Source organism: Pleurodeles waltl, chromosome 4_2 (genome assembly GCF_031143425.1).
Source record: "Pleurodeles waltl isolate 20211129_DDA chromosome 4_2, aPleWal1.hap1.20221129, whole genome shotgun sequence".
Taxonomy (NCBI): Eukaryota; Metazoa; Chordata; class Amphibia; order Caudata; family Salamandridae; genus Pleurodeles; species Pleurodeles waltl.
In genome coordinates, this window is record NC_090443.1 from 297,795,088 (window position 1) to 297,815,656 (window position 20,569).

The window sequence follows — 20,569 nt, forward strand, 5'->3', positions numbered from 1 at the left end:
GTCCACAATGTCTCCACTGAAGCAAAGCAAGTCAGCCCAGCTTGTCTGTGTGTGCAGATTCCTTTTTGGTTGAAGAGGGCTTTTAATAACAGTCTCCGTATGGCTAATAGCTTGTTGCAAGAGCATATTAAATGAGGCAGATCTTTATCGTGGCCTCATAAGCGGCTGCTGCTCTGCCTTGGGTTACACTGCCAGGCAGGTAGGTGTAACTGCGATGGAAACAAACCTAAGGGGTACTTCAAACACTTCTCCTTAATGGTGTTTGCATATCCAATATAAAAGTATGACTAAGGAGCCACAGTTCTATAGTTGTTTAGAGCGAGCTATGTGTGGACTCTGCAAGCTAAGGTGGCCTTATCCTCAGTCATTGAGAGTGGCTTTATGATTTTGCTGATCAAGTTTTTGAAGCACAAATGATTGGTAGGAGTTTCCCAGAGGTCATTTAGCCCGGTTACAGTTAATGACTTTTGAAGGTAGTCTCTGGCAGCCGAGGCGTCTAAAGTCTTCAGCTCCTGTCACAGATGGAAATTCAGGGAGTTGGGTGCTGCCTTCCTGATTTTGTTCCAGCAACTTATGTAGGCCCCCGCTTGGTCTGAGTCTGCCTCTGAAGGGCAAATTCCAACCTGATCTGCGCTGGGTATGTGTAATTAGGAAGGTTAAAATCATTCTGCATGTTCTCACCATGATACTGTCTAACATGGACAGGTCTCTTCCTCTCAGGAGCTCGCTCACATACTCTGTAGTAGGTAGCAGATTTGTTTGAACAATTCGAAGGAATGGAGTCAGCGTTGGGCCTGATAGTTTTCTCTTTAAGAGTTTTAGTGTAATAGCCAGTGTGTTGTCCTTTCTCTTCATTACCTCCTTCTGAGGAGCGAGTGACCTGTTTTGCCAATAATGACACCCAAATATTTCTATTCATCTGCTGGGTCTATCCAATTCCCACCCTAATAGCAGAATTGTGGTCTTCTCCTTTCACTATTGATCTACATGGTTTTAGTTTTCCCAAAGTTGATAACCAGGCCCTTTTCATTGAGTATTCCTGGGTTGGGCTTACTAAGGCCAAGTCATTGGTTTATAGAAGACTGGAGAGAACCATACCTCCTACCTTTAGAGTGTGGGAATTACAAGTACTTAGGTCCATATTTATGAAATGTTTGCGCCCCCTTAGCGTCATTTTATTTACGCTAAAGCAACGCATATTTATATTTTGGCACTAGACCTGTCTGGCGTCACAATTTAGGAGTTAGCGCCATTTTTAGAGAGTACCAATCCACCTTGCATCTCATTGTGACAATGAGATGCAAGGTAGGCATTCCCTTCCAAAAAATTACGCTAGCCCTCTAGCACCATATTTACCTACTGACGCAAAAACGACACAAACCAAGGAAGTGGATCTAAAAAATGGTGCTAAGTCCAGTTAACATCAACTTCTAATGCCTGATCAGACCAGGCGTTAAAAAGAGGCCCACACACAACCACTCAAGGAAAACACACAGAAGTAGCATTTGAAACCTTCAGGAGAACATGGAAGTGGTACTGCCACAGCTTGGCACACTCCGTAGACATCAGCAAAGAAGGCAGGTTCCTCCACCACCACTGCAGCAACCCTAAACACCACCACAGCAGCCACAAAGGCAGTGCAGAAGCCAGGAGAGGATCTTCAGACAGCGCACAACTATCCTTGGCCTCAGGGAACAAGATATGATCAGGATATACTAACTGAACAGGTAGTTCATTGTATGCCTTCTGCACCATATTGCGCCACACATCACAGCAAGGGTGCAAACTCCCACTACCATTCCACCCATGTTCAAACTCCTTGCTGTCCTCCCTATGCTGCATCTGGATCTTTTCAGATAACAGGTGAACAAGTGGCTGGTATGTCACAGTCATCTTTCTCGGTCCTCCTACCTAAAGTCCTGGATGCTATTATACGCCTCACACTCCACCACATCTGCGTCCCAAACACCCAGCATCTACAGCAGGAGACCAATCAAGGTTCCTATCTAACTGCTGGGTTTCCGCATGTGCTGGGTGCAATGGACTGCACCCATGTGCAACTGGTGCAACCTGCAGCAACGGAACACCTAAATAGGAACCGCAAGCACACACATTCAATAAATGTGCTACAGTGGGCTCTTCACCAGCATCCTTGTTAAATATACAGGCAGCGTCCATGATGCATACATATTTCGCCATTGCACCATCAACAAGCGGTTCCAGGATGGCCAATACTGCAATGGTCTACTCATAGATAAGCCACCATACCAATCATACCTCACACAACACACCAACCATTTAGGATAAACAATATAAACACTGCACTAAATACGCAGGGGTACATAAATGTACAGCCAACAACACATATGCAACATGCCACGCTACACCGCATACATTGCACTTCACAAACACATACACCCACATGTACATAACACAGCCACACGCTGACTGGCACATCACATGTGGAGCCAAGTCCAGTTTGCATGCAGATGCTGGCCACAATCACCACAAGTGTCCACAGGTTGACAACTAAATACAGATCACAGACATATTACACCAAACAAAGAATGGCCCAGGCATGTCAATGGCACAGGCCATGGCCATTTTAGGAAAGTCACACATAGGCACAGTCCCATGTAAATCATGGTGTGCAAGCCTCTGGCAGAACCTAAATCAAATGTCACCCAAGTGGTGCCATAATCAACTACTTATCATCTACACGTACCTTACATACATGTAGTATTCATATGCACGTGTCTGCTGCATTGTGTCTCACACACATACAAATGCCAACTTATCTGCCATTAAAGACCATGGGTCAGAATCATGAGAAATGGGCAGCACCTACTCCAGTGCCACCTCACATGCACCACCAATGCCCCCTAACACCACCATGTCCGTTCCGTATACCAGAAATGCTCCACCATGGTGCAGAGTTTGTGAAAAAACTGTAGCAATCATGGCTGCCATAGTAGGAGTATAGAGGACATACCTGACCTAACATGCACCATACTAAGGGACCCATGAGGATCATTGTGCCCCCTCCCAAAGCCTGTACTGTGCATGTGTAGAAAGTGTAGATGAGAAATCATGTATTGGAAGTTAGGAGATACTACTGCATCAAATGACATTATCCTACAAGTGTGTGATACACACCCTCGTACACTTGATGACTGCCACAAGCATCATCTGCCACAAAGGGTCGCAAAGTGTTGCACTGCATGCGTAGTGCCACATGGTAACATGGACGGCACAGTCTGGCTTTATAGGGCGACCATGGTGCCTCAACATCTGATGCCATTGTTGTGCAAGGAGGTGGTAGTTTCCATCTAACAATAGAACACTGATTCAAATATGGACTACACAACACATTGGGATCAATATTCAAATTCCCAGTCCTTGAGCTACTACCCACAATTGTCATGCTCATCAACACAGTCCAATGAAACCATTTCAAAAGAACAGGAACATACACTATACCACAAGCAAGTCTGAATCACCACTCCAACTAAAACTAACAACTGCCATGGTATGTTCCAAACCACTGTCAAGCTTTACCAACACATCTTCTCCCTTTCCTTTGCAGCTGATCAAGTGTACGGCATACAGCCGTGGGTTATGACTCCAATTGCCAATCCCACAATGATGGGCACAGAAGAACACCCAATGTGGTAGAGAGGATATTTGGTCTCCTGAAATCAAGGTTCAGGTGCCTGACCCTGACAGGATGATGCCTCTTGTATGCTCCACCACTCATATGCAAAATAATACTGGCATGTGCAATCCTCCACAACATTTATGTCAGAACAAATGTCCCCTGGGATGACCAGGCTGATGTCCCCGAGGAGAAGGATGATGATGGAGTAGGTAATTTGGAGAGAGAACAACAAAACACACTGCAGGACTTCACAGGAGACTCCACATTGTAAAGAACGTCTATACATAGTCACTAGACTAACATCATCACATTGTAAATAGCACTAATAAAATACTTTGGACCTGATTCATCTTGGTCTATGCATTCTCCATTATATATACCATTGGAATGTGACTCAAACCTCAGGGAGCAGGTAAGAAACACAAAGGTGACAAGTAGGGTAGCAACATCGTTTGTGATGTAAGAGGGTCTACTAACTCAATCTCACATCAGTGACACGCAATTCACAGGCACGTGACTCATGAATGCCTAGATCTATGCACCACTACATATATTGTGCCGTCAAGTGTGCAAGGAGCTAAAACCTAGCCCATTCACCACCACAACACCATTCCTAACAGGATGTATGCAAGGAGGGGCCAACAAATAGATATTAAGTAATGTTAGAGCAGAACACTGTCACAACTCACGGTGATTGCAGCTTTGCCTGCATGGTACATGTGTGACAAAGGTGGGACATCATAGGTAACTATGGACCTTCAGTAATTGTCCAGATTGTAACCAATGTCCGATGCTGAGCCTGTACAGTGTATCCATGGAATAATGTCCTGGCACTGCCATTGGGAACAACCCTGACACATGGTGGACTGTACCACACGTATAGAACACATACGTTGGCTGTGGAGTTCGCAAAGGGTTGCCAGACAAAGTATGCAGCTATGGGTGCAGAGTCACTATCCAAACACATGACACATTGTCAGGATCTAAGAATTTAATGGGATAATGCTCCACCAAATAATAGTCTGGGTGGAATGTAGGCGGAGCGTGTTACACTCACTATCTACATGAGCTGCCACGCGTCACACAAAACTGCATCTTGACACATGCCTAGATCAAATCCAGATAAACATGTGAAGACTTATGTACGGATGTATGTCCTAGGTAGCAACAGGTTTGCCAGTATGAACAATGCTTGATATGTGTCAGCTTGAGTATCTAGTATGCTCTGTATAACAACATCAAACAGCACATAGCAATAGACACCACTCATTGTCACTCACATGACAGAACAAGTGCATGGTAGCAACAGTAACAATTTATTCCATACATGTTTTGGGCTCCAACATCGCAATCAGGTGTGGGATGTGCTACTATGTCAAGTATTGTTCAATAATGTCAGAGACACAACATCAAACTGAGTGGGAGTAGACCTAGCCATATTTGTTGTATTTGGCTAATGAAAAGTACAGCACTGAGACGATTTCACACCTCAACATCATTCAGTCATACTAAGAGTTACCTAGGTTGTGGCATGCTGGAAGAAATGCATACCCATGTTCAATAGAGGATGTGGATGGGCAATTTAGAGACACCCACAGATACTTGCAAATACAACACAGGAGGTCACTTGGAGACAACACAAGTGCAAAGGCAGGTGTAATGTCATGTTGGCGTGGCACTCATTATATCTCACAAATACCGTTAATGGAACTGTAACTATCAGGTAGCCAGTAGTAGGAGATGCGTACATCTACAAATTACACAAGTCACATCTTGCATCCTGTACATGTATGACCAGACAATGTTGCTGTAGAAGATGTGTACAAAGTGCAAGCAGCCTACAGAATGGGAGCAATGTAGGGGACAATACATACCTTACCAGTAATGCAGGAAAACATGGAGAAGGGACACACATAGACCAATACTGACTGTACAACACATCAATGTCTCCATGTCAGCATTTAACATATGCACAGAGAGGTGGCCAGGTCAGTACATAACCCAGCCTAGTTGGCCACTAGCATACCATGGTATTTACACATTGTATACCACCATGACAGGAGGCAGTGACAGACAACACCATCTGTACCCTGGCACGTTTCCAATATTGAAGTCACAACAGATATACAACCCCTAAACAAGCTACCCATGGAAACAACTAAGGACATCAAATGATGAGACATGTCCTACATGTGCAAGCACCCAGAGCTCTGTACATGAGAGGGGAAGGCTGACATCAAGTGCTGCGGAGGAAAATGTGATATCCTGGACTGTATGATCACAATTGTGCATGTGTGCTGGGGAGTGTGCAAAGTTCTGCTGAGTAGCAATCATGAAGAGTCTAGATCCCCGCTCAATAAACTCACACATGACTGCTCTGGCTACATTAACGTATGATATTGTGAGGGGCCTGATGCATATGCACAGGGGGCTGAGTAAACTGGAGCACCATTAACCTGCCCCTTCACATGCAACCATGAGTTTGTGTTGCCATACAAACTCACATATTTGTGATGATGAGTAGGCTAGCATCTATGCCAGACTGCAACACTACTACATGTTTGTATGCCATTGTATGTGACAGTCATAACAAACATGATGTCGACAAAAGTGAGTGCCCAGTTGGAGGCATGCACACATATACCACATATCTCAGCACACATGTACTACTATAATGGTTCAGGCATGGAAATGTGTGTGGATTCTGAACAAAAGGCAACCTAGCACAAAAATATGGGCATAGGTATCACGAGATCAGTGACTGAAAGAAATGACCTTCACATGTATTACGACATAGGGAAACATAGGTGACACTTATGTGAATACACATGCATTTGTAAAATGCTAGCATGTGTCCATGCTGGAAGATATTAATGTGAGGTTTCACATCCCATTAACACACCACTGTGGTCATATGTTACAGAAATGACACTACAGATGTCTTTACACACACACACGGCATATACCAACCTTCATTAGCACATATGTACATAACATCTCCTGCAACTAAGATGCCTGGGGAGCCAAATGGCACACGTGTCGCAGAGCAACATGAAGTAAAATCGAACAACACACCACATATTGACACACATACAAATTGCCAGGGGTAATGTGATGTCAATGCAGTCCTAATCCACTGAATACTCTGAGTATAAATTATCATGGTTGTCACTTGCCTTACCATGTCTTGGACATAGGCCATCATATATATTATGTTGTAGGTATGTGTACATTTGTATCTCAGGCATAACAATATAGTCCACCCACAAATTAGTATTAATACACATATGTACACACATAGCACACATGTGCCAACATGCATGTGGACATAGTGTAGCTGCACATGCACATATGCCAAGGTATGAGTAATCGCATGCAGCAGACTCTTAGACAAACCTATGGATTCGACATACCAATGTCACCGTAATGACATTACTGGATAGTCTAGCACATGTAGCTATACCACATATACAACATTGTAGAACAGCCCATGTGACATGTTAAGTGAATCAAGATGCACTCAAGGCCTGCAATGCAAAAATTCATTCAATTCCGTCATGCGTAAAAAAAAATGACGCAAACACATTAAAACTGCACTACACCGTAATTAAAATGACGCCTTGGCCCTGAGCGGCAATCACACGTTCACACAAAAATTTTCATGCCTACACATATACTCTACAATTCCCCTAAGCCAAAAGACGCCTGGCCCCTGAATGTCTATTGCACGTCCACAGGCAATTTAATGAAAAAGGTGAAAAAATCAACACATGACCGTCATGCAGCAAAAACAAATGACGCATGACTGGAAACGTGACACACAGGCCCAGGAAGTGATGAAACAGGACATCCTGCCTGCAAACATGGTACGGTGAGTTCACTTTCACTTCACAGTCTTAGTGTCTGTGATTGTGTGAGGGTGTGTGGAGGTGATGCTGTAGGAGTTTTGGATTGTTTTGAGTGTTTATTGTGCTCTGTTCTGTAGGTGTTGTATTTTATTTGTCTTTAAACTTGTCTTTTGTATTGTAAGTGTAATGTTTCTCTCTCTGTATTGTGGGGTGTTTGTCTGGGGTAGTATAGTTGTTGGGGTAGTTGGGTTAGGTGTTAGGAATTTCATTTTTTTTTGGGTGAACTGCATTTACAGTCCAGTATGTCTGGGAAAGGGAGGATGGTGCAGATGGCGGACGATGATCTGGGGGATTTTATATGGTTGGTTCAGCACTACCTCCCCATGATGCTGGAACTGGGTCGCTGTGTCATTCTAGACTACCCACCAGAGTCAAGGAGGCTGCGGTGGGGGAAGGTGCTCCACCACCTAACACAAATCTTTGGGACAGGAAGGAACAACCACCAACTTTAGCACTGCTGGGCAGACCTCATTACATGATCTGCTGGATCGTCTGGGCATAGAGATTGGTGGAGCAGTTGGTAAGTCTCCCATTTCTATACAAAGTACTTTTTTTGCACGTGCATTACAGTTGCAGATACAAATGAGTCCTGCATGTAATGGTTGTGAATCTGGACATGTCCTATGTTACCTGTATGAATCGTCCCAGCCCCACCTTAGGTATGCAATTCAAATGTACAATAATGAAGCTGATGCAGGGCAGATGTACCATTTTTCCTGAACAACCATTACAAAGTGTTGCAATGCATGCATAGGTCAACTTGGTATTGAGCAGCACCAAACGGGACCTGCACCATGCATCATGTATGGGCGAGGGTCTCAAAACCTGTTTGGGAGGCAAATGTATAAGCCACAGGGAAAAATAAGAAATACCTTATTTCCATTTTTCATGCACTCCTAACAGCTGCTGAGAGCAGGTGTGATATGAGGGCATATAAATGTATGTGATGGGCCCCTATGTACTCAGCAGAAGTTGTGATGATCTGTTGCAACTCCTGCTGAGCACCTCATTTACCTACACATAAATAGATGCAGTTGGACACTACCTGCATCATACTGTGCCTTAATTCTCATTAGGTGCACGCTTGGCAGGTGTAAGGGGTGTACTGAGGGCCACAAGGACTGTATTGGTGCTGCACCACTGTTGTTCTATAGGCCCCTTTGTGTCTTTGGCCAAGGCCATATAAGGGAGCTTGACTATGCACTGGATGCAGACTACTAGCACTTCCCTCTTCCTGTACATTGTGTATCACATACCTTCCTATACTATGTCTATTACCACACACACATGTGCTAAGTCAGTTCCACAGGCATGCCACTTCTCACTGACAGTATGTGGCTGCCCTGTATCCGCTCCATCACTGGCACATTACTCAGTAACCTGCACCAACAAATGCATCCTTGGACCACAGAGCAAGTGTATTTGTGTTGAGGTATATGTCTATGCCCATGTTCTTATCCCTCACTGGGCAAATAGTGGTATGCCATGGCAACAACGGCTGGCCACACACTATTGGCAATACATCAATGATTTCAATCAGTCAATGTGCAGGTAGGTACAACTACATTCACATGAGTAAACTCCCATAGCATTATTGATTGTGTGTGTGCCTTGTGACGGTACACACATATTACTTACTTCCTTGAAGGATATATCATGGTATTTCTCAACACTTTGGAATACCCACACAGCTCCCAGGCAGTAGTTTGTCAGTTTGCTGTGACAATGAGGTAGATGTCTACAATATCTGGGATATGCTTAAATGCTATGGGTGTCACAATGGGACAGCCATTGCAACAACCATCACATGGCGGCTCTCAGGTGCAGTATACAGTGTCAGTCAGTCCCATGTGTCCCATGGAGGTGTAGAGCTAACAGAAACCTGCATGGCAATGTCATGTATAAATGGTGCTGTGAGAAGCACCACAGGCATGTCAGGGACAGTGATGGTTTGTAGGTGTGTCGGTCTACATTATCTGAGACTATGTGTGATTGACTGATCATAGATGTTTGTTAGTTGCTCTGATCTACCCCCTAGGATGACTTGTTCACTCAGCCTAACAAGTTGTTAGTGAACAATGTCATCCATTAACTGATAATTACTAATTAAACTAAGCAATGATTTCCATTCATGTCTTGCAGGTGGACCTCTGCCCTACACTGTAGCTGAGTTGGCCGATTTGAAGACACTGATACAGCCACTAAGTGTCATCTTGTAAGTCATGGGTGCTAATCCAGGGTTTGGTGTCAGTCAGTCTGAGGTGTGGAATGCTATGAAAGATGGTTTTGCCTGACCAATAATATATCATTGGAGAATGGATGGTGACATCATGTCTGTTGGAATGTTGTGCAATGAGAATGGCTTGCTTGTAGCTCAAGCGGCAACGTGTGCTGCCAGGAAAGTGTGTGTAGTAAAAATTGTAAAGGCTGGCCACTTATTTATTGATATCTACCATGATAGGTCTCAGGGCAGTTGTTTACGTACACAGCATGCATGTTGACAACCACTTTGTCACAGCACCATTGTCAGTGCTGAGTGCTACACATAGATTATACTTGGTGACAAGATGGCATAGATGTGGGTTATATCTGCGGAGGTCTCTAGGGAGCTTATGTAGGACACACATGCACCACAGGTGCCTCAGTAGCCTTCAGTTATAATGAGTCTGTAGTACTGCAAGGAGCCATATTGTGCTGCACAACAGTCAGTTGTGTATACAATTAGTAGACAATTCAGCTCCAGATGGTTGTTGGAAAAGTCTATGATTCTTCCCACGGCAGATCTCAGCAATTTTCACAACATGGTCCTACCACCATGATATTTGTGAGTGGTGTAGGTCACATCACTTATGCATATGATGTGAATGCTGTGTGCTTACCTTTTACATTGATGATGTCTGACATGCATGTACAAATTATGTACAATGTATCAGGATACTGTTGCAGCACCCAGTGAGTGCCAAACTCACTGTGGGCCTAAGGGCACCCATAAAGGCACCATGTATGTGCCGTTTAACACATGTAGCACAACATAGCACAGGGTAGGGGGCTTCAGTTCTGTAATGTGTTGACAACTTTGAGCAGCTCAGTCTTTGGCCAAACTTTCTGGGAACTGGGAACATTGCATTAGTTGTACATGTGGGCACATCATGGGCAATGGCATGCCCCCTTGTAAAGTATGCTCAGGCCAGGTCTCAAACCAGGACACATGAATGATGATTTACCAAACCTTAGAATAGCCGATGGGAAGTTACCCGACCCCCTATCATATGGCCCCACCTTGCATCCATGATGACTGGGTAAGCCTTTATGTTTTACCAGGGATGTTAAGGTGATGGATTGCATGCACAGCCCGCCCCCCATGCACAAGGACACAGAAAATTCAGACTTGTTGGGGCACGTGATCCTCACAAGTTTGATGACTGTCCATGTTGATCATGAACAATTTTGTCCAATCAGCTCTGGGCCTGTTGGTTAACAATGGATTACCATCTTCCCAGTGACACGCACATGATACTGTTGATGGCTGGTAATAGTCACAGATGAGGAGTAAGTCATTGTTGAGGAATGTGTGGTGCATTGTATGTGTTATCTGCAGTTGCAGTGTTCATAATATGTCTGTACAACCTCCACCCAATGCTGATACTGATGCTCGCTTTCCACAAGAGGGCCGAACACTACTGCACTGGAGGTTGAGACAGGATACTACTGAATGGGAAGGAGGTTCTGCAGTGAGAAGGCATCAGGGGAATGGCGTGCGTTTTTACATGGTGGACCTCCACAGCAATAACACAAGGACACTGGAGCTTAAATCATCAGCAGTGCTGGGGGCCGCAGCTAGACCAAGGCCCTCCACGTCAGCTGCACCAGTCATAACCCAGGTACCAGTTCAGCCACCTGCTTCAGTTGTTCTTAGCCTGTTTGAACAAGACATGAGACGGGACATGGCCAAGATTTTAGCTAGACTTAAAAAATTGAAGGAGGGCATTAGCAAGGCGCAAGGAGGAGGTATACTCTTATTCTGCCTTGTTTTTTGCTCTTTCTACCTGTGCTGCATTCCGAAGCATGCATAGAAAGAGCAAAATGCCAGTCATGATTCTGAATGTGCAGGAAGGTGTCCCCTCCTGCCCATAAAAAACATTTAAAAGTGACGCTTAGGCACTACTGTGTGTGTGCTGCATTCTGAAGCGCACATAGAAGTGCCAAATTGCCATTAGTGATTGTTCATGTGCAGGAAGGGACGCATTCCCACACATAAACAATCAAACCCCTCAACGCAGACATGCTTGCATGATGGTGCAAGTATGCCTGCATTGGCGCTAGGCAGCTCAATTTAGGGCCAGCGCAGGGGACAACGCAGGGTGTGCAGTATTATGTGTCGCAAACTGTGTAGCGCCACTTTTGCAGTATTAGCGTCATTTTTCCTTACTGCATGTCATAGATGTTAGCATCTTTTTTTTTAAGCTAACCATTTCTTAGCAGTATCCTACATCATTTGATAAATATGGTACACGGATGACTAAGGAATGATGCTAGATCGTGTTAAAAAAATGTAGCACAACTGCGCTAGCGCAGTTGTGCGTCATTTTTCATAAATATGCCCCTTAGTTTTGGACTTAGATCTGTCACGGTTTTCAATGGGCTTACCGTCGAAGTTGAGAAGAGTTGGGGAACGGTCCCGGTTCCGGCAGGTTCTGCTCTGGCTGAGGTAGGGGCGACCCCTTCCGGTAGCCACGGTGCTGTTTGACAATAGCAAGCCACTACAGTCCGTGCCCTCCAGAAGGAGTCCCAGACGAAAAACCCCAATAGGGTAAAAAACCTCCAACAGGAACTCCCTGAAACAGAAGGAGGACACCAAGGTGTTAGAGCTGAAGATCCGGAGTACAGGAAGACTGGAAACGAAGACAGATCAGGAAATACTGGATTCACAGGAAGAAACCAGTCAGAGCGTGACTACCACCAAGGAGTGTTGCAACGCAATGAACAAGCAGCTGAATTCCCCTTATATACCTCTAGACAGGAAGTAAGAAACAGGAAGTAGAAACACCACCATCTTGGATTGGGGAAAAGAGTATAATAGTGAATCAGGTACATGCGTCCAAACAAAGAAAAATAATGCATGCTGGGAAGAGAGGAAGTGGGTAGCATGCTGGGAAAGGGAAAAGGTCTGCATAAAAGCACCATCATGTGCAAGTATCCGGCTTTTGCCTGTGCATGCTGGTAAGTGCCCAAAGTACATACTGTCCAAATGTAAAGCGCACTAATGCGCTGTGCGCGGCAGGATCTAGACCCAACTCGAGGTCTTTCTCCCGCTGCGTTTGTCTTTACTAGACAGACAAAAGAAGGGGGCGCGGCGAGTGCCGCGACCCCTGGACGGACTCGCGGCCTTCCCCGCGACCCGCACGCAAGCCGCGGCTTCCCTCGCGGCTTGCATGCAGGCCGCGGTTTCCCCCGCGGTCCGCATGCCGGCCACGGCTTTCCCCGCGGCCCGCACGCAGACCGCGGTAGAATGGCGCGGCCGCCGCGGCCACCGCGCCACGACAAGATCTGCCAGGAAAAGGTTGAACAAGGTGGATGCAAGAACACACCTCTGTTTCAGAGTTGTTGGAATTTGTCTAGAGAGGTGTGTTCTGGTACCTAGCTTGACCTGCACCCATGTATCCGTATGCAGCAGTTTGGGTAGATTCAATCTGTCGGGGGGATGTTCCAGTTCTCCACTTTGCTCCAAAGTTTGCCCCGATCAACATGATCAAAAGCAGACCTATAGTCAATGAAGCAAACACGCAACAGCAGCCTAGAGCGCTTGACCATATCGATTAGAAGAGATAGGGCAAGGATATTAGTTGTAGTTCCAGTCAATGTGGAAAATCCCATCTGATTTGGCGGGATTATGGCATTGTCAGAGACCCAGGTGGTTGATTCTTCAAGAAGCGTCCTGGCGAAGTATTTAGCCTCATTGTCAATTAGCACTACAAGATAATAGTTTTTTGTGAAAGATTTGTCTTCACTTTTGAAAATAGGTGAAATTATAGTTTCTGCACCCAATATCCTGCATTGTGTTTTAACAGGACAGGAGGGATGACGTTTAGAACATCTCATCTTCACTTTGCTATTTGTCATCGAATTGCCTCAGTATTTATCAGTGTTGTATTATAAAGTTGGGCTGTTGCCGGCTGAGGGGGAGCAGATGTATGAAGGGACTGCCATCAGGTTGTAGCTACTAGAGCTTCCGGGCTGTATACCTACAAGAGTCTGGCTCGGTGCACCTCCAGCTGCCGACTGATTGAAGTGGTCAAGTGGAAATTTTGCACAAGTTTCCTCTGACAAGTGTGAGCTGATTCCTCCTTGGGCTGGACACAATAGTTTGTTAGTAGTTTTCCAAAACTGCACACTGCACAAAATCCTTTTTACGGCATATTTCAGTTTCTTAAGCAAAGTTTTCTATTGCCTCAGTGCAAGTTGCAAGTTGGAATCCCACAGCCTGTGGCGAAGAGCTCTTAGTGTGTTATCTACGTCCCTTTTGAATGTCTTTAGTTGTTTGATTTGTTCCAGGGGGATAAATACCTGATCCCCAGTGATATGGTTTTGGGACCACGGTGTTAATGGGGTAGCCAGACAGTTAACAAAGCCCTTTGGTAAAGCGCTGTCTGGTGATTAAAGCACAGTTAGAAGTTGCCTGTATTTGATGTAACAGAGCCTTTGCTGAGTAGGACAGGTTTGCTATATAGAAAGGGAAATACTTGATTCTTTTGTAGTCAATGGTGAATGCCAAGCCTCAGCTGAATGGCAAAATATAGCAGGGGCTCCGTGGAAGGTCACCTCTTGTGGAATATGATCGTTATCCTCCTTATACCCACAGTGATATGAATGATCGTTGCGAAATAGCACAGGGTAACAAAGGTATAATCTAATTTAGAACTGGCTAAATTGAATGGTAGGAGTCAGCCAGCTGTTTTTTCTGTGGAAACGAACCATTGAGTGTGTTGAAGCTTAAGTGCTCTAAGTCACCTAGAAGTTGCCTACGGACTTTGCTTAATTTGACAGTTTGTTACTGCCCTGAGCTTGTAGGTCCCAATGTAGGGATTGGGGCAGAGATAAACCTTTCAGAGCAGGAGGATCCTAGAACGTATAGTTTGAAATCCCCTGACACCACAAAATTAGAGGTTTGTTCTTCCTCCATGTACCTAAGAATTTTCTCTACCAGTGATCTTGAGTCCTTTGACCTATTTTTAGGATGTATTTAGACATTGATGATTACAGACTCAGTTTTTACATTTTGGCAGTGAAAAACCATCTGGTTGTGTTAATAAACGGCGCCTTAAAATGGTGCATACGAGAAGGCACCACAGAGAAGAGATATTGCATCCCGCTTTGCAACACACACAGGTCCCACTGAGGAAAAGGAAACACAGTAGCTGTTTTACTTGTGCTATAGATGGAGAATTACCAAACAGACAGTAATAAGTCCTGATGAAGTCCCATCTTGGGGATGAAATGTGCTGGCTGTGGTGATGTTGAATGGTTATTAAAGGATTAAAAGACTTTGGATTACAACACAATATCATGGCTCCTACTTCATTGGATTTCTAAGAAGAACTGTATTTTCATATGATAAGAATTTCAAGAAATGTTTAAATATTAATTGATTTTCAAACAATCAAATGAATTACTTTGGACTTTCTAAGTACTACCTTTTATGTATGTGTCATGTCATTCTTTGCCCCCTGACCCTCTACCTGGTCTTGCTGACCTGAGTGCTTACCACTAGCGCTGGTGTCTAAGCCATGGTTATAGTCAGTGGTCATTGACGATAGGAGGGCCCAATTATTTGCGCCTTGATTAGGCTCTTCAGTTGACTGGTGAGCCCCATAATTCAGAGTAGCTATTGAGCGGGGCGAAAACTTACAGTCACCCGAGAGGTTCTCCAGGTCCATGAATGTTCCCCGTTCAGTGCTTCCAAGGGGAACAGTGATACTATTCAGTGTTTTTCCTGCCACTCGCAGGAAGGACTGCTGATCAGTACAACTGGTGTTTGGAAACCTCTTGCAGCCCAGGATATTGTGCCCTTCTTTGATCACCTTAATATTCCCCTCCTCTTATCCACAGGGAGTCAACTGAGCTCTTATGTCACCATAACTGGAATACATCTCACCAGCGCCAGCTGCCCTTGCACCCAGGCCCTGTGTTGAAGCTTCAGGCAAACTTAAGGCAGCCGTGTGCCTGGGATCCCCTGCAGGGGGATAAATGGCAACTTCTGGTTTCCAGTGGTGCCATCAGTCCAGTTAGTTCCTCGTAGCTGGAATACTTGGCAGCTCTGACATCCATCAGTAAATTGCATTTTGTATATATATTTGTCTAAAACCTGCGGGTTGTTGCCTTTATGTTGATGGCACTTCCATTAGAGCTAGGGGGACCAATTGTTGAGCTTTCAAACTGGTCCTTTGGCTCTGTGTCAGTAAGGACCAGGAGACCCTATTTGGTGTTGAGTCGCCTCACTGTTTGGATGGTCCCGCAAGTGTGTCTTTTCCTAGGAGTCCTTGATGGGAGTACCCCCCTGGCTTACCATGACCACATTCTGACTTGACCTGGTGCCTGGGAGCTATTTACTGGACCTCTGGATAGTAAGGGGGGGGGCTACTTGAGCGCTTGTGAACATGTGTAGGAGGCCGCACACTAAAGAAGCAATGCCCATGCCAAAGTAGCTCAGAGACTGTTGAGTACTAGAATACTGGCAGACAACTCACTTGTGGCTCAGTGGTTACTGTTATGGGAGCTCTAGGAGGTTGCTCTATGGACTAGGCCTAATGTCAAGGGGCGCCAGTAGAATAAATACAGAGGCAGTGTTTGTCAGATGACGAAGTGCTGGCAGGGGGGTTCTATGGTAGTTCAGCTGTGCCCAGGTGCATACAAATTGCAAATTATGGCCTTGCAGAGTACTCCCTTTAAGCCCAGTCATTTACATCAGGGTGATGTGTTGAGGCCAAAGGCATATCTGTGTTCTTACTTCCCCTGTTGGCTTGTTAAGTAAGGCAGGGTCCTTTTCCAAGCGCTGCCTCACGCCCCATGTGTAGCAGAGCCCACAGAGTAATTGGGGGGCACGAACATGCTGACAATAAAATACCACAACTGAAGCCAGGAACCAGTAGTAGGGCTGGGGCTGGCTGAGGTGCAAATATGGAACATGAGGGCTAGTTTGCACTTAGGCAGGCTGGCCAATGAGGGGAGCTCACCTGGCCACAAGCTGCACCCGAGCATAATCAGACCGCTTCAGTGAGCTTGGGGTTCTACCTGAAGCAGTTGGTCCTAATCCCACTTCACCCCCAGCTGTGCCTACCACTTATCACTCTGGTTGCCCCTGGCAGTTCCTTGCACAGTTATCCTCCTGCCTCCTCACAGGGGGATGAAGCGAGCAAGGTGAGGTGAGGCGAGATGAAGTGAGCAGAGATGAGAAGGGTGAGGAGGGGGTGAAGGCACGTTGACTGCTTGTCTCCCACCAGGCTCTGCCTACCAGAGCCAACTGGGTCAGCCCCAACTGCTATGAAGGGTTGTGGCTGTAGTGGCGGTTGTGGTAGCCACAATGGTAACGGTGATATCTCACAAAGCTTGTGGCACACACTACTTGTGGTTCACACAGCTCACAGTGGTACAGCACGACTCCTTCATCGCACCGCCCTGATTTGTAACAGTCCCCCGCCCGCACAGCATTCTCAGGTCTTTCATTTTCCATAATGAACTCATAGGTAAACACTCATCACTGCGAGTGTCCTTATGCAACTGTGAAAACTAGGCTTGAAGATGGGTAATTGTTTATGGCCAGCTGACTGCTACCGGACAAAAGTGGGATGAATATATAGCACCTCTCTCGCCCTTCTGACACCACCTGCTGCTAGATCCCCCCTAGATGATATAGGATGCTTCAATGTGCTCCTGGAAAGAGTGTACTAAAGATCTGGTCTTTCAGTGACAGTGCAACAAAACTGAGCACAGAGACACTCAAGAAATCCAGTTACTGCTTTTTCTGCTTCTCATCACATGGAGCCCAGACACCGGGACAATATTGGGAAAAGATTTTCAGCTATTGCTGCTATGACAATTAGGGCTTCAAACGCTTTGGCCATTCTGGATAGGTGCCACCATCAAATGAGTTCTGATTGGGGAATTCATAGATTTGTTGCCTGAAGGCAAATGTAAAACAAAATAAACCATCCATCAGGAAGGTGAGAATATCTTCCGAAATTATCTCTACAGCAAGGTGTCTAGCATCAATGGTATTTGGAAAAGTTGTGCTGTCGTCAGATGACAGGGATGTCTAAGGACAAATTATTTCAAACTGAGAATTCAATCGGAGATATCAGATATGCCATATAACTAAGAGGCTCTGTTCAAGAAACACCTTGATGATGCCCTCCAATTAATAAAATAGGATACAGAGATGGCAAGGTCTTTTGGGGGTATTACAACAAAGTTGCTTCCATTCTTTTTTATGGAGCATGGGAAAGAGGGCAATTCTCTTTCAGAGGAGGCTACCAGTCGAACAGATTTCAACCCAACAAACTGTCCCTAAAAGGCTACAAGCAGCGGTATTCACATAAACAATACAGGGCTCCACTGGCCAGTCTATTCAAGGCAGACCTCCAGAAGTAAGATGACAGCCACAAGATGACTACCAGAATTAACAAGACACCAGTGTCATCCCCTCTGCATTGTTAACCCCACATACCTTAATTCTATTCAGGAGCAAATGCCTTTCTATCTTTTAAAACAACTGAAGTTCCATCTCTCATGATTGTTGGGTATTAAACCTAATCCAGCACTGACTTACCGTGACATTTATTCAAAAACCTACTTGAAATTCACCTCACAGGAAGTGACACCAACATCTTCATCAGGCAGATGGAGACAGGTGGTGGACTTGAGACAGCTGAACAAGTATCTGAAGGAACAGTTGTTCAGGATGGTCACATTGCAGCATGTTCTGAAGTTACAAAATCCAAGGGATTTCATAGCATCTCTGGACCTCCAGGATGCTTATTTCCATATCCCTAGTCATATAAACTTCAGAAGACACCTACGTCTCGAAGTTGCTGAATGTCATTACCAATTCAAAATCCTTCCCTTTGGTTTAAAGTCCACTCCCCACATATTCACCACATGCATGGTGCCAGTTGCAGATTATTTAAGAAGGTTTTCCCGTACTTGGATGACTGGCTCATAAAAGGACCATTGTTCTGGGCTTGAGAGCGTCCCACAAGAGCCTACCTCCAAACATTCAATAAATTAGGAGTAAAAGTCACTAAAGAAAAATCTTCTTTTCATACATCCGGAAAGATAACATTTTTGGGAGCAGTTCTCAGTACGATCTCATGCAAAGCGTTTGGCACAAAAGTGGGATGACAAATATTGTATTGCCCCTCTCTGTAAAAGATCCCTTCTCAGGCACCTATCAATCTGTCAAAGCACTGAGTGAGGCCATTTAAACACTGGTGTTAAACAAATTAGCTAGGAGCTTTAGTATAATCTCAAGGAACCTTCCTTGCTGAGGTAGGCTGCCGAGGTTAATACCAAATAAGCCAGTTTGATCAGCATTAGACGTTTGTGAGGGCCATTCTAGTTGTGAAAGCTTGGTAACATCGCCCCTCTCTAGATAAAGGTCCCTTGTCGGGCCGCTAACCATCTGTCAAAGCATTGAATGAGGCCATTTAAAACTGGTGTTGAGCATATTAGCTAGGTGCTTTGGTAGAATCCCATGGCACCATCCTTGCTGCAGTTGGCCGCTAAGGTATCTATAGTAATGCCAGATATGCCAGTTGAATCAACAGCAGAAGTTTGGTAACTACAAAGCTTGGTAACTACAGGATTGATACAGATTAACAGGGGGATGCAGTGTCTCCGAGCAACCTCTTACACCATGAGGGCAAAATGAGTTTATATGTGATGGAATGCAGATGCTGCCTTAGGGCTGGCTTGAGGCTTCCACTATGCCAGATCAGCCCAGACCTGTCCACTGGAAGCCTTGGGGACCAGGAAATTCCTTCACACTATGGGGGTCCAGTCCTCAGTCTTGGCCTATTTGGCACAGACTCGCCCTGGGACCCTCTGCCTCTAGCACTGACACCCATTAGTGCAACTAGCAGGCAGCCTCTCCCTAGCAGTTGGGGTGGCGACGCTGGGGCGGTGCGTAGGGACCAGAGTATGGCTAGCAGGAAACAAGCAGTCAGGTGGGCAGAGGCAATGAACTGAACCGTAAGCAATGGCAAAAGCACCCCTGGCCACCACTGGCTGGATGGTTGTTGATGGTCATGATGTGGGCAATCAGCCATTTTTCAGATCTGTAAATCCTGTGCTCCTGCTGGCATTTCTCCCCCTGGCATTGCCTGATATCACACTCTAATGTAACATGAAACAAGAAAAGCCTGCTTGCCCCTCAGTATGCATCAGAATTGACCATGTGCCTAAGGAATGACTGAATATACAGCTCAAATGTTTTCCGAACAGGTAACTCAAGAGAGAGCTGTGACTCAACCTGCAATAACGTTCTTTTTTTCAAATTAGATAAGAACCATTCCCTAAGATGTATGATAAAAAGAAAAGATTGAAGCAGGTGTTGCAAGTAATTTATAAGCAAGGTGGGCTTCAAAATTTTAAAAGTTCAATGCAAGGTAGTAGACTCACAGAGTAGTGAATGTCCTAGTTGGCATGCGATGTGCTTATGACTGCACAATTGTCTTTTGACCAACAATGGGTTTAAAAGGTAATTTTCAGGCATGCTAGAGAAATTAATTGTGTATTTTTTCATACTCACCAAAGCATGTACATTTTTGAGAAGTATAGAAATGAAAGGCAACAATTTGCAAAGAGACTACTCTATGTAAAAGCCACATAAGATATGTGTCTTCTATCACCGAAAATCAAGAACTCTCTATCTCTTCTAAGGATAAGAGTATGCAAGATTCTTTTTTACATAAATTATCTGTTTAGAATTTAAATTATGAGGACTAAACAT